This window comes from Heterodontus francisci, chromosome 22 (assembly GCF_036365525.1).
Source record: "Heterodontus francisci isolate sHetFra1 chromosome 22, sHetFra1.hap1, whole genome shotgun sequence".
NCBI classification, from domain to species: Eukaryota; Metazoa; Chordata; class Chondrichthyes; order Heterodontiformes; family Heterodontidae; genus Heterodontus; species Heterodontus francisci.
In genome coordinates, this window is record NC_090392.1 from 35,196,415 (window position 1) to 35,208,525 (window position 12,111).

General features: G+C 44.1%; 3 non-coding genes across 3 annotated transcripts; all 3 read right to left on the reverse strand.

Moving 5' to 3' along the window:
* Positions 1–4,739: 4,739 nt before the first annotated feature.
* trnav-aac (transfer RNA valine (anticodon AAC)) lies at positions 4,740–4,812 on the reverse strand. The gene has a single exon. It is a non-coding gene; the product is annotated as a tRNA-Val (tRNA).
* Positions 4,813–8,218: 3,406 nt separating this feature from the next.
* trnav-aac (transfer RNA valine (anticodon AAC)) lies at positions 8,219–8,291 on the reverse strand. The gene has a single exon. It is a non-coding gene; the product is annotated as a tRNA-Val (tRNA).
* Positions 8,292–11,697: 3,406 nt separating this feature from the next.
* trnav-aac (transfer RNA valine (anticodon AAC)) lies at positions 11,698–11,770 on the reverse strand. Its single transcript has one exon. It is a non-coding gene; the product is annotated as a tRNA-Val (tRNA).
* Between the last annotated feature and the right edge of the window lie 341 nt (positions 11,771–12,111).

The following is a 12,111-nucleotide window of genomic DNA, read 5'->3' on the forward strand; positions in this document are numbered from 1 at the left end:
CTTCTAACCTTTGACATTTCTAATATTTGCCAGTTCTGAAGAAGGGTCACTGAGCCGAAATGTTAACTCTGCTTCTGTCTCCACAGATGCTGCCAGTCGTGCTGAGTATTTCCAGAATTTCTTGTTTTTATTTCAGATTTCCAGCATCCACAGTATTTTGCTTTTATTCATGTATATTCTTCCTCGGTTCAATATGAAGGAGCGCTTTGATATTGAGCGGAGCCGCAGTGCATCTCATTTTCAACGCCACCTTGTTAGTGTTCCTGTTACTTGCCGAATGAAGAACAAAATAAAATAATAATTTGGCAGGTCTGCCTGTTTCCTTAGCTTCAGTTACAGAATCAGCCGTGTCCGTCTTTAAGGGAGGCAAAGTACTCCCAGCGGCTCTGCGTGACGCTGAATAGTTCTGTTAATCTGCATCAATAAATCCAGGTATGTCTCAGTTACTGACTGAACAAAACGCTAATAAATCTGTGAGCGACTGTCATAACTTAAATAACTTTTTCCCCTCTGCGTGTCATGAACCTTCACCCCTTGTCATAATTGCGGCTGCATGTTAAGAGCTGGGTTATCAAGGTGCTTAAGACACCAAGAATCTGCTGCAGCAGTGGTTAAATTGAAAAGGATTTTTGCCCCTTTTACCCAAGAAGAAATGTTCAGGAGGAGCAATTTCCCCCAACTTGTTTCCACCGGAGATTCATCATTGCAACTCAAAGAAAGTTTCAGTCACTTGGGTGTTCTGTAAGAGCTGCTCGGAGGTTCAGTGACCCGGATATCATGTGCCTACGTTTTGCTGAGCCGGTGCTTGGTTGATGGGGAGATTTGGCCCGGGTTGTGCTATTTTACCTCCCCGAGATGGCCAGTAACCTGTTGATTGAGGCAGCAGACGCCACTTGCTGCTGACAGCGAGTAATTGGACAGTGCGGGTCAAAATATTGCAGCGAGCCCCTGTCTCAACGACTGTGGAGCTGGTGAAAGTGAATTGCTGATGTGCTTTTGCCTCGTCTGAAATGAGACTAAGATTCGCTGTTACTTAGCAAGCTCGTGTTGCAGGTTTCTATTCTCATCTGAGCCAAATAAAGTGTCACTGCTCGGTTTTGCGGAACTTTCTGCAGCATCAGGACGAGAAAGAGGAGCGAGTGCAAGGCATTGTGCACACAATGTGCAAGAGAAAGAGGGCTTTGAGAAATTGTGTTGTGTTCATGGGGAATGTCAATGATTGCATATTTCTTGCGAAGAAGTTTGGGTTCGTTTTGAAAATGTTACTGCGCAGTTTCGAACTGGGGACCTTTGGCGTGTTAAGTAAACGTGATCACCACTACACTACAGAAACTCAGCACGTTACAACGCTGAGGAAGCTGCAAGTATTGTTAAACTATACAGTCTTAATCGATTTGTGGTGCTTGTTTCATTGAAATGCAATTCCACTGTGACATTTCGCAAGGCTGCAGAGGTATTGACCCAGCCATGGACGATCAGCAGTGCACAACACATCGCCAGTCCATTCAGGCCATCGTACCATTGCCAGTTTTTTCAAAGACTTGCCACTTGGGCCCACTTCCTTAGCTCTGCTTTTCTTTGCCTCTCCTTTCATGCAATTATCCAATTCCCTTTTTTAAAAACTCTCCCTTAAGAAACTAAGTTTGTAAGAGGTGCAGCAGCTGCTGCAGTGTTAATGCACAGTGTGCCATCATTGACAAAGATTCCCTTCCCCAACCACACCAAGACATCCACTTGGGATTCTTGCCAACTTCTGGATTTCATTTCTCATTATTTACTGATTGCACTGACACATATTTGTGTTTTTAAACTCTTTATTTTGATCAAATGAGTCCTTATTTTGCTGAGTTGCTACATACAATGTGATTACCCTCGCAGTAGAATGCGTAACAGAGGCAGTTATATAATTGGGGTGAAGCTTCACTGCAGCTATATAATGTCCTGGTTGGACCCCACCTGGAGTCCTCTGCATAGTCTGGGCATGCCAATCTATATAGTATACAAATTGGCCTTGGTATACAGGGCAGTTCAGATCCAGCAGAATGTTTGCAGAGTTCAAATGGTTAGATTAGGAAGCCATGTCCCCTCTTCCACAGAGACAGCTGTTGGTTTCCACCTGGTGCCTCACTTGTTTCTGAATTTCAAGGTGTAGAATGAAATCAAGCAACGTAACCCAAGTTTGCAATGCATTCCACGCAATCATCAAACACATCATTCCTGTCTTCCTCACCTTAGCTGCACAGCCCTCGAAACGTTGCAATCCATATAACACAGTATTTGTTCCAGGTTTATGCTTTCAGTAGGATTATAATAATATCTGTGCCCTCATCTTGAAATGAGATTCTCAGCAATATCCAACACAAATTGAATTGCATAGATGACAGGCAAATATAGGAAAACAGGTCAGTATGCAACACAATTCCATGGTGCCCATTTTCAGATGCACAATAGTCATCTTTTCCAGCAAATGAAAGAATTTTTCAGTGAATCATTTGCAAAGTCTGAGTTAATGGCATTTGTGCTTTTCTTTCTTCTTGTTTTGCAACATACTGGCGCCTAAATCCAATTCATGTATATTCATGTTGATTGGGGAGACCAAACGCAGACTGGGTGACCGCTTTGCGGAATACGTCGGCTCAGTCCGCAAGCAGGACCCTGAGCTTCCGGTTGCTTGCCATTTCAAGACTGCCCACTGCTCTCATGCTCACATCTCTATCCTGGGATTGCCTCAGTGTTCCAGTGAACATCAACACAAGCTCGAAAAGCAGCATCCCGTTGACCGATTAGTTTAGTTTGGTGATACAGCAGTGAAACAGGCCCTTCGGCCCACCGAGTCTGTGCTGACCATCGACCACCCATTTATACTAATCCGACACGAATTCCATATTCCTACCACATCCCCACCTTCCCTATATTTCCCTGCCACCTCCCTATACGAGGGGCAATTTATAATGGCCAATTAACCTATCAAGCAGCCAGTCTTTGGCATGTGGGAGGAAACCGGAGCACCCAGAGGAATCCCACGCAGACACAGGGAGAACTTGCAAACACCACGCAGGCAGTGCCCAGAATTGAAAGCGGGTCGCTGGAGCTGTGAGGCTGCGGTGTGAACCACTGCACACGAGAGCGTGCCGGACTGAATATTGAGTTCAATAATTCCAGAGCATGACGGGGCCCCCATTTTACTTTCATTTTTTGTTATTTTTCATTTTTACATTTTTTACATTTTTTTGTATGTTTATTTTATTTCATCTTAGTTTGTTCAGTTTGCTTACCCACTGTTTTTTTTCCTGTTTGTACTTGCTGCTGTTCAATTTTCAGTCCATTAACAGTCCTCTCTGTACTAATGCTTTGTCTTTCAACACACCATTAACATATTGTTTGCCTTTGCTCCATGACCTTCTGGTCAGCTATTCTGTGGCCTTGTCCAATCTACACCTTCTCCTTTGTTATCTCTTGCTCCACCCCCGCTTTACTTGCTTCTAACCTTTGACATTTCTAATATTTGCCAGTTCTGAAGAAGGGTCACTGAGCCGAAATGTTAACTCTGCTTCTGTCTCCACAGATGCTGCCAGTCGTGCTGAGTATTTCCAGAATTTCTTGTTTTTATTTCAGATTTCCAGCATCCACAGTATTTTGCTTTTATTCATGTATATTCTTCCTCGGTTCAATATGAAGGAGCGCTTTGATATTGAGCGGAGCCGCAGTGCATCTCATTTTCAACGCCACCTTGTTAGTGTTCCTGTTACTTGCCGAATGAAGAACAAAATAAAATAATAATTTGGCAGGTCTGCCTGTTTCCTTAGCTTCAGTTACAGAATCAGCCGTGTCCGTCTTTAAGGGAGGCAAAGTACTCCTAGCGGCTCTGCGTGACGCTGAATAGTTAAGTTAATCTGCATCAATAAATCCAGGTATGTCTCTGTTACTGACTGAACAAAACGCTAATAAATCTGTGAGCGACTGTCATAACTTAAATAACTTTTTCCCCTCTGCGTGTCATGAACCTTCACCCCTTGTCATAATTGCGGCTGCATGTTAAGAGCTGGGTTATCAAGGTGCTTAAGACACCAAGAATCTGCTGCAGCAGTGGTTAAATTGAAAAGGATTTTTGCCCCTTTTACCCAAGAAGAAATGTTCAGGAGGAGCAATTTCCCCCAACTTGTTTCCACCGGAGATTCATCATTGCAACTCAAAGAAAGTTTCAGTCACTTGGGTGTTCTGTAAGAGCTGCTCGGAGGTTCAGTGACCCGGATATCATGTGCCTACGTTTTGCTGAGCCGGTGCTTGGTTGATGGGGAGATTTGGCCCGGGTTGTGCTATTTTACCTCGCCGAGATGGCCAGTAACCTGTTGATTGAGGCAGCAGACGCCACTTGCTGCTGACAGCGAGTAATTGGACAGTGCGGGTCAAAATATTGCAGCGTGCCCCTGTCTCAACGACTGTGGAGCTGGTGAAAGTGAATTGCTGATGTGCTTTTGCCTCGTCTGAAATGAGACTAAGATTCGCTGTTACTTAGCAAGCTCGTGTTGCAGGTTTCTATTCTCATCTGAGCCAAATAAAGTGTCACTGCTCGGTTTTGCGGAACTTTCTGCAGCATCAGGACTAGAAAGAGGAGCGAGTGCAAGGCATTGTGCACACAATGTGCAAGAGAAAGAGGGCTTTGAGAAATTGTGTTGTGTTCATGGGGAATGTCAATGATTGCATATTTCTTGCGAAGAAGTTTGGGTTGGTTTTGAAAATGTTTCTGCCCAGTTTCGAACTGGGGACCTTTTGCGTGTTAGGCAAACGTGATCACCACTACACTACAGAAACTCAACACGTTACAGCGCTGAGGAAGCTGCAAGTATTGTTAAACTATACAGTCTTAATCGATTTGTGGTGCTTGTTTCATTGAAATGCAATTCCACTGTGACATTTCGCAAGGCTGCAGAGGTATTGACCCAGCCATGGACGATCAGCAGTGCACAACACATCGCCAGTCCATTCAGGCCATCGTACCATTGCCAGTTTTTTCAAAGACTTGCCACTTGGGCCCACTTCCTTAGCTCTGCTTTTCTTTGCCTCTCCTTTCATGCAATTATCCAATTCCCTTTTTTTAAAACTCTCCCTGAAGAAACTAAGTTTGTAAGAGGTGCAGCAGCTGCTGCAGTGTTAATGCACAGTGTGCCATCATTGACAAAGATTCCCTTCCCCAACCACACCAAGACATCCACTTGGGATTCTTGCCAACTTCTGGATTTCATTTCTCATTATTTACTGATTGCACTGACACATATTTGTGTTTTTAAACTCTTTAGTTTGATCAAATGAGTCCTTATTTTGCTGAGATGCTACAAACAATGTGATTACCCTCGCAGTAGAATGCGTAACAGAGGCAGTTATATAATGGGGGCGAAGCTTCACTGCAGCTATATAATGTCCTGGTTGGACCCCACCTGGAGTCCTCTGCATAGTCTGGGCATGCCAATTTATATAGTATACAAATTGGCCTTGGTATACAGGGCAGTTCAGATCCAGCAGAATGTTTGCAGAGTTCAAATGGTTAGATTAGGAAGCCATGTCCCCTCTTCCACAGAGACAGCTGTTGGTTTCCACCTGGTGCCTCACTTGTTTCTGAATTTCAAGGTGTAGAATGAAATCAAGCAACGTAACCCAAGTTTGCAATGCATTCCACGCAATCGTCAAACACATCATTCCTGTCTTCCTCACCTTAGCTGCACAGCCCTCGAAACGTTGCAATCCATGTAACACAGTATTTGTTCCAGGTTTAGGCTTTCAGTCGGATTATAATAATATCTGTGCCCTCATCTTGAAATGAGATTCTCAGCAATATCCAACACAAATTGAATTGCATAGATGACAGGCAAATATAGGAAAACAGGTCAGTATGCAACACAATTCCATGGTGCCCATTTTCAGATGCACAATAGTCATCTTTTCCAGCAAATGAAAGAATTTTTCAGTGAATCATTTGCAAAGTCAGAGTTAATGGCATTTGTGCTTTTCTTTCTTCTTGTTTTGCAACATACTGGCGCCTAAATCCAATTCATGTATATTCATGTTTATTGGGGAGACCAAACGCAGACTGGGTGACCGCTTTGCGGAATACGTCGGCTCAGTCCGCAAGCAGGACCCTGAGCTTCCGGTTGCTTGCCATTTCAAGACTGCCCACTGCTCTCATGCTCACATCTCTATCCTGGGATTGCCTCAGTGTTCCAGTGAACATCAACACAAGCTCGAAAAACAGCATCCCGTTGACCGATTAGTTTAGTTTGGTGATACAGCAGTGAAACAGGCCCTTCGGCCCACCGAGTCTGTGCTGACCATCGACCACCCATTTATACTAATCCGACACGAATTCCATATTCCTACCACATCCCCACCTTCCCTATATTTCCCTGCCACCTCCCTATACGAGGGGCAATTTATAATGGCCAATTAACCTATCAAGCAGCCAGTCTTTGGCATGTGGGAGGAAACCGGAGCACCCAGAGGAATCCCACGCAGACACAGGGAGAACTTGCAAACACCACGCAGGCAGTGCCCAGAATTGAAAGCGAGTCGCTGGAGCTGTGAGGCTGCGGTGTGAACCACTGCACACGAGAGCGTGCCGGACTGAATATTGAGTTCAATAATTCCAGAGCATGACGGGGCCCCCATTTTACTTTCATTTTTTGTTATTTTTCATTTTTACATTTTTTACATTTTTTTGTATGTTTATTTTATTTCATCTTAGTTTGTTCAGTTTGCTTACCCACTGTTTTTTTTCCTGTTTGTACTTGCTGCTGTTCAATTTTCAGTCCATTAACAGTCCTCTCTGTACTAATGCTTTGTCTTTCAACACACCATTAACATATTGTTTGCCTTTGCTCCATGACCTTCTGGTCAGCTATTCTGTGGCCTTGTCCAATCTACACCTTCTCCTTTGTTATCTCTTGCTCCACCCCCGCTTTACTTGCTTCTAACCTTTGACATTTCTAATATTTGCCAGTTCTGAAGAAGGGTCACTGAGCCGAAATGTTAACTCTGCTTCTGTCTCCACAGATGCTGCCAGTCGTGCTGAGTATTTCCAGAATTTCTTGTTTTTATTTCAGATTTCCAGCATCCACAGTATTTTGCTTTTATTCATGTATATTCTTCCTCGGTTCAATATGAAGGAGCGCTTTGATATTGAGCGGAGCCGCAGTGCATCTCATTTTCAACGCCACCTTGTTAGTGTTCCTGTTACTTGCCGAATGAAGAACAAAATAAAATAATAATTTGGCAGGTCTGCCTGTTTCCTTAGCTTCAGTTACAGAATCAGCCGTGTCCGTCTTTAAGGGAGGCAAAGTACTCCTAGCGGCTCTGCGTGACGCTGAATAGTTAAGTTAATCTGCATCAATAAATCCAGGTATGTCTCTGTTACTGACTGAACAAAACGCTAATAAATCTGTGAGCGACTGTCATAACTTAAATAACTTTTTCCCCTCTGCGTGTCATGAACCTTCACCCCTTGTCATAATTGCGGCTGCATGTTAAGAGCTGGGTTATCAAGGTGCTTAAGACACCAAGAATCTGCTGCAGCAGTGGTTAAATTGAAAAGGATTTTTGCCCCTTTTACCCAAGAAGAAATGTTCAGGAGGAGCAATTTGCCCCAACTTGTTTCCACCGGAGATTCATCATTGCAACTCAAAGAAAGTTTCAGTCACTTGGGTGTTCTGTAAGAGCTGCTCGGAGGTTCAGTGACCCGGATATCATGTGCCTACGTTTTGCTGAGCCGGTGCTTGGTTGATGGGGAGATTTGGCCCGGGTTGTGCTATTTTACCTCGCCGAGATGGCCAGTAACCTGTTGATTGAGGCAGCAGACGCCACTTGCTGCTGACAGCGAGTAATTGGACAGTGCGGGTCAAAATATTGCAGCGTGCCCCTGTCTCAACGACTGTGGAGCTGGTGAAAGTGAATTGCTGATGTGCTTTTGCCTCGTCTGAAATGAGACTAAGATTCGCTGTTACTTAGCAAGCTCGTGTTGCAGGTTTCTATTCTCATCTGAGCCAAATAAAGTGTCACTGCTCGGTTTTGCGGAACTTTCTGCAGCATCAGGACTAGAAAGAGGAGCGAGTGCAAGGCATTGTGCACACAATGTGCAAGAGAAAGAGGGCTTTGAGAAATTGTGTTGTGTTCATGGGGAATGTCAATGATTGCATATTTCTTGCGAAGAAGTTTGGGTTGGTTTTGAAAATGTTTCTGCCCAGTTTCGAACTGGGGACCTTTTGCGTGTTAGGCAAACGTGATCACCACTACACTACAGAAACTCAACACGTTACAGTGCTGAGGAAGCTGCAAGTATTGTTAAACTATACAGTCTTAATCGATTTGTGGTGCTTGTTTCATTGAAATGCAATTCCACTGTGACATTTCGCAAGGCTGCAGAGGTATTGACCCAGCCATGGACGATCAGCAGTGCACAACACATCGCCAGTCCATTCAGGCCATCGTACCATTGCCAGTTTTTTCAAAGACTTGCCACTTGGGCCCACTTCCTTAGCTCTGCTTTTCTTTGCCTCTCCTTTCATGCAATTATCCAATTCCCTTTTTTTAAAACTCTCCCTGAAGAAAATAAGTTTGTAAGAGGTGCAGCAGCTGCTGCAGTGTTAATGCACAGTGTGCCATCATTGACAAAGATTCCCTTCCCCAACCACACCAAGACATCCACTTGGGATTCTTGCCAACTTCTGGATTTCATTTCTCATTATTTACTGATTGCACTGACACATATTTGTGTTTTTAAACTCTTTAGTTTGATCAAATGAGTCCTTATTTTGCTGAGATGCTACAAACAATGTGATTACCCTCGCAGTAGAATGCGTAACAGAGGCAGTTATATAATGGGGGCGAAGCTTCACTGCAGCTATATAATGTCCTGGTTGGACCCCACCTGGAGTCCTCTGCATAGTCTGGGCATGCCAATTTATATAGTATACAAATTGGCCTTGGTATACAGGGCAGTTCAGATCCAGCAGAATGTTTGCAGAGTTCAAATGGTTAGATTAGGAAGCCATGTCCCCTCTTCCACAGAGACAGCTGTTGGTTTCCACCTGGTGCCTCACTTGTTTCTGAATTTCAAGGTGTAGAATGAAATCAAGCAACGTAACCCAAGTTTGCAATGCATTCCACGCAATCGTCAAACACATCATTCCTGTCTTCCTCACCTTAGCTGCACAGCCCTCGAAACGTTGCAATCCATGTAACACAGTATTTGTTCCAGGTTTAGGCTTTCAGTAGGATTATAATAATATCTGTGCCCTCATCTTGAAATGAGATTCTCAGCAATATCCAACACAAATTGAATTGCATAGATGACAGGCAAATATAGGAAAACAGGTCAGTATGCAACACAATTCCATGGTGCCCATTTTCAGATGCACAATAGTCATCTTTTCCAGCAAATGAAAGAATTTTTCAGTGAATCATTTGCAAAGTCAGAGTTAATGGCATTTGTGCTTTTCTTTCTTCTTGTTTTGCAACATACTGGCGCCTAAATCCAATTCATGTATATTCATGTTTATTGGGGAGACCAAACGCAGACTGGGTGACCGCTTTGCGGAAAACGTCGGCTCAGTCCGCAAGCAGGACCCTGAGCTTCCGGTTGCTTGCCATTTCAAGACTGCCCACTGCTCTCATGCTCACATCTCTATCCTGGGATTGCCTCAGTGTTCCAGTGAACATCAACACAAGCTCGAAAAACAGCATCCAGTTGACCGATTAGTTTAGTTTGGTGATACAGCAGTGAAACAGGCCCTTCGGCCCACCGAGTCTGTGCTGACCATCGACCACCCATTTATACTAATCCGACACGAATTCCATATTCCTACCACATCCCCACCTTCCCTATATTTCCCTGCCACCTCCCTATACGAGGGGCAATTTATAATGGCCAATTAACCTATCAAGCAGCCAGTCTTTGGCATGTGGGAGGAAACCGGAGCACCCAGAGGAATCCCACGCAGACACAGGGAGAACTTGCAAACACCACGCAGGCAGTGCCCAGAATTGAAAGCGGGTCGCTGGAGCTGTGAGGCTGCGGTGTGAACCACTGCACACGAGAGCGTGCCGGACTGAATATTGAGTTCAATAATTCCAGAGCATGACGGGGCCCCCATTTTACTTTCATTTTTTGTTATTTTTCATTTTTACATTTTTTACATTTTTTTGTATGTTTATTTTATTTCATCTTAGTTTGTTCAGTTTGCTTACCCACTGTTTTTTTTCCTGTTTGTACTTGCTGCTGTTCAATTTTCAGTCCATTAACAGTCCTCTCTGTACTAATGCTTTGTCTTTCAACACACCATTAACATATTGTTTGCCTTTGCTCCATGACCTTCTGGTCAGCTATTCTGTGGCCTTGTCCAATCTACACCTTCTCCTTTGTTATCTCTTGCTCCACCCCCGCTTTACTTGCTTCTAACCTTTGACATTTCTAATATTTGCCAGTTCTGAAGAAGGGTCACTGAGCCGAAATGTTAACTCTGCTTCTGTCTCCACAGATGCTGCCAGTCGTGCTGAGTATTTCCAGAATTTCTTGTTTTTATTTCAGATTTCCAGCATCCACAGTATTTTGCTTTTATTCATGTATATTCTTCCTCGGTTCAATATGAAGGAGCGCTTTGATATTGAGCGGAGCCGCAGTGCATCTCATTTTCAACGCCACCTTGTTAGTGTTCCTGTTACTTGCCGAATGAAGAACAAAATAAAATAATAATTTGGCAGGTCTGCCTGTTTCCTTAGCTTCAGTTACAGAATCAGCCGTGTCCGTCTTTAAGGGAGGCAAAGTACTCCTCGCGGCTCTGCGTGACGCTGAATAGTTAAGTTAATCTGCATCAATAAATCCAGGTATGTCTCTGTTACTGACTGAACAAAACGCTAATAAATCTGTGAGCGACTGTCATAACTTAAATAACTTTTTCCCCTCTGCGTGTCATGAACCTTCACCCCTTGTCATAATTGCGGCTGCATGTTAAGAGCTGGGTTATCAAGGTGCTTAAGACACCAAGAATCTGCTGCAGCAGTGGTTAAATTGAAAAGGATTTTTGCCCCTTTTACCCAAGAAGAAATGTTCAGGAGGAGCAATTTCCCCCAACTTGTTTCCACCGGAGATTCATCATTGCAACTCAAAGAAAGTTTCAGTCACTTGGGTGTTCTGTAAGAGCTGCTCGGAGGTTCAGTGACCCGGATATCATGTGCCTACGTTTTGCTGAGCCGGTGCTTGGTTGATGGGGAGATTTGGCCCGGGTTGTGCTATTTTACCTCGCCGAGATGGCCAGTAACCTGTTGATTGAGGCAGCAGACGCCACTTGCTGGTGACAGCGAGTAATTGGACAGTGCGGGTCAAAATATTGCAGCGTGCCCCTGTCTCAACGACTGTGGAGCTGGTGAAAGTGAATTGCTGATGTGCTTTTGCCTCGTCTGAAATGAGACTAAGATTCGCTGTTACTTAGCAAGCTCGTGTTGCAGGTTTCTATTCTCATCTGAGCCAAATAAAGTGTCACTGCTCGGTTTTGCGGAACTTTCTGCAGCATCAGGACTAGAAAGAGGAGCGAGTGCAAGGCATTGTGCACACAATGTGCAAGAGAAAGAGGGCTTTGAGAAATTGTGTTGTGTTCATGGGGAATGTCAATGATTGCATATTTCTTGCGAAGAAGTTTGGGTTGGTTTTGAAAATGTTTCTGCCCAGTTTCGAACTGGGGACCTTTTGCGTGTTAGGCAAACGTGATCACCACTACACTACAGAAACTCAACACGTTACAGCGCTGAGGAAGCTGCAAGTATTGTTAAACTATACAGTCTTAATCGATTTGTGGTGCTTGTTTCATTGAAATGCAATTCCACTGTGACATTTCGCAAGGCTGCAGAGGTATTGACCCAGCCATGGACGATCAGCAGTGCACAACACATCGCCAGTCCATTCAGGCCATCGTACCATTGCCAGTTTTTTCAAAGACTTGCCACTTGGGCCCACTTCCTTAGCTCTGCTTTTCTTTGCCTCTCCTTTCATGCAATTATCCAATTCCCTTTTTTTAAAACTCTCCCTGAAGAAAATAAGTTTGTAAGAGGTGCAGCAGCTGCTGCAGTGTT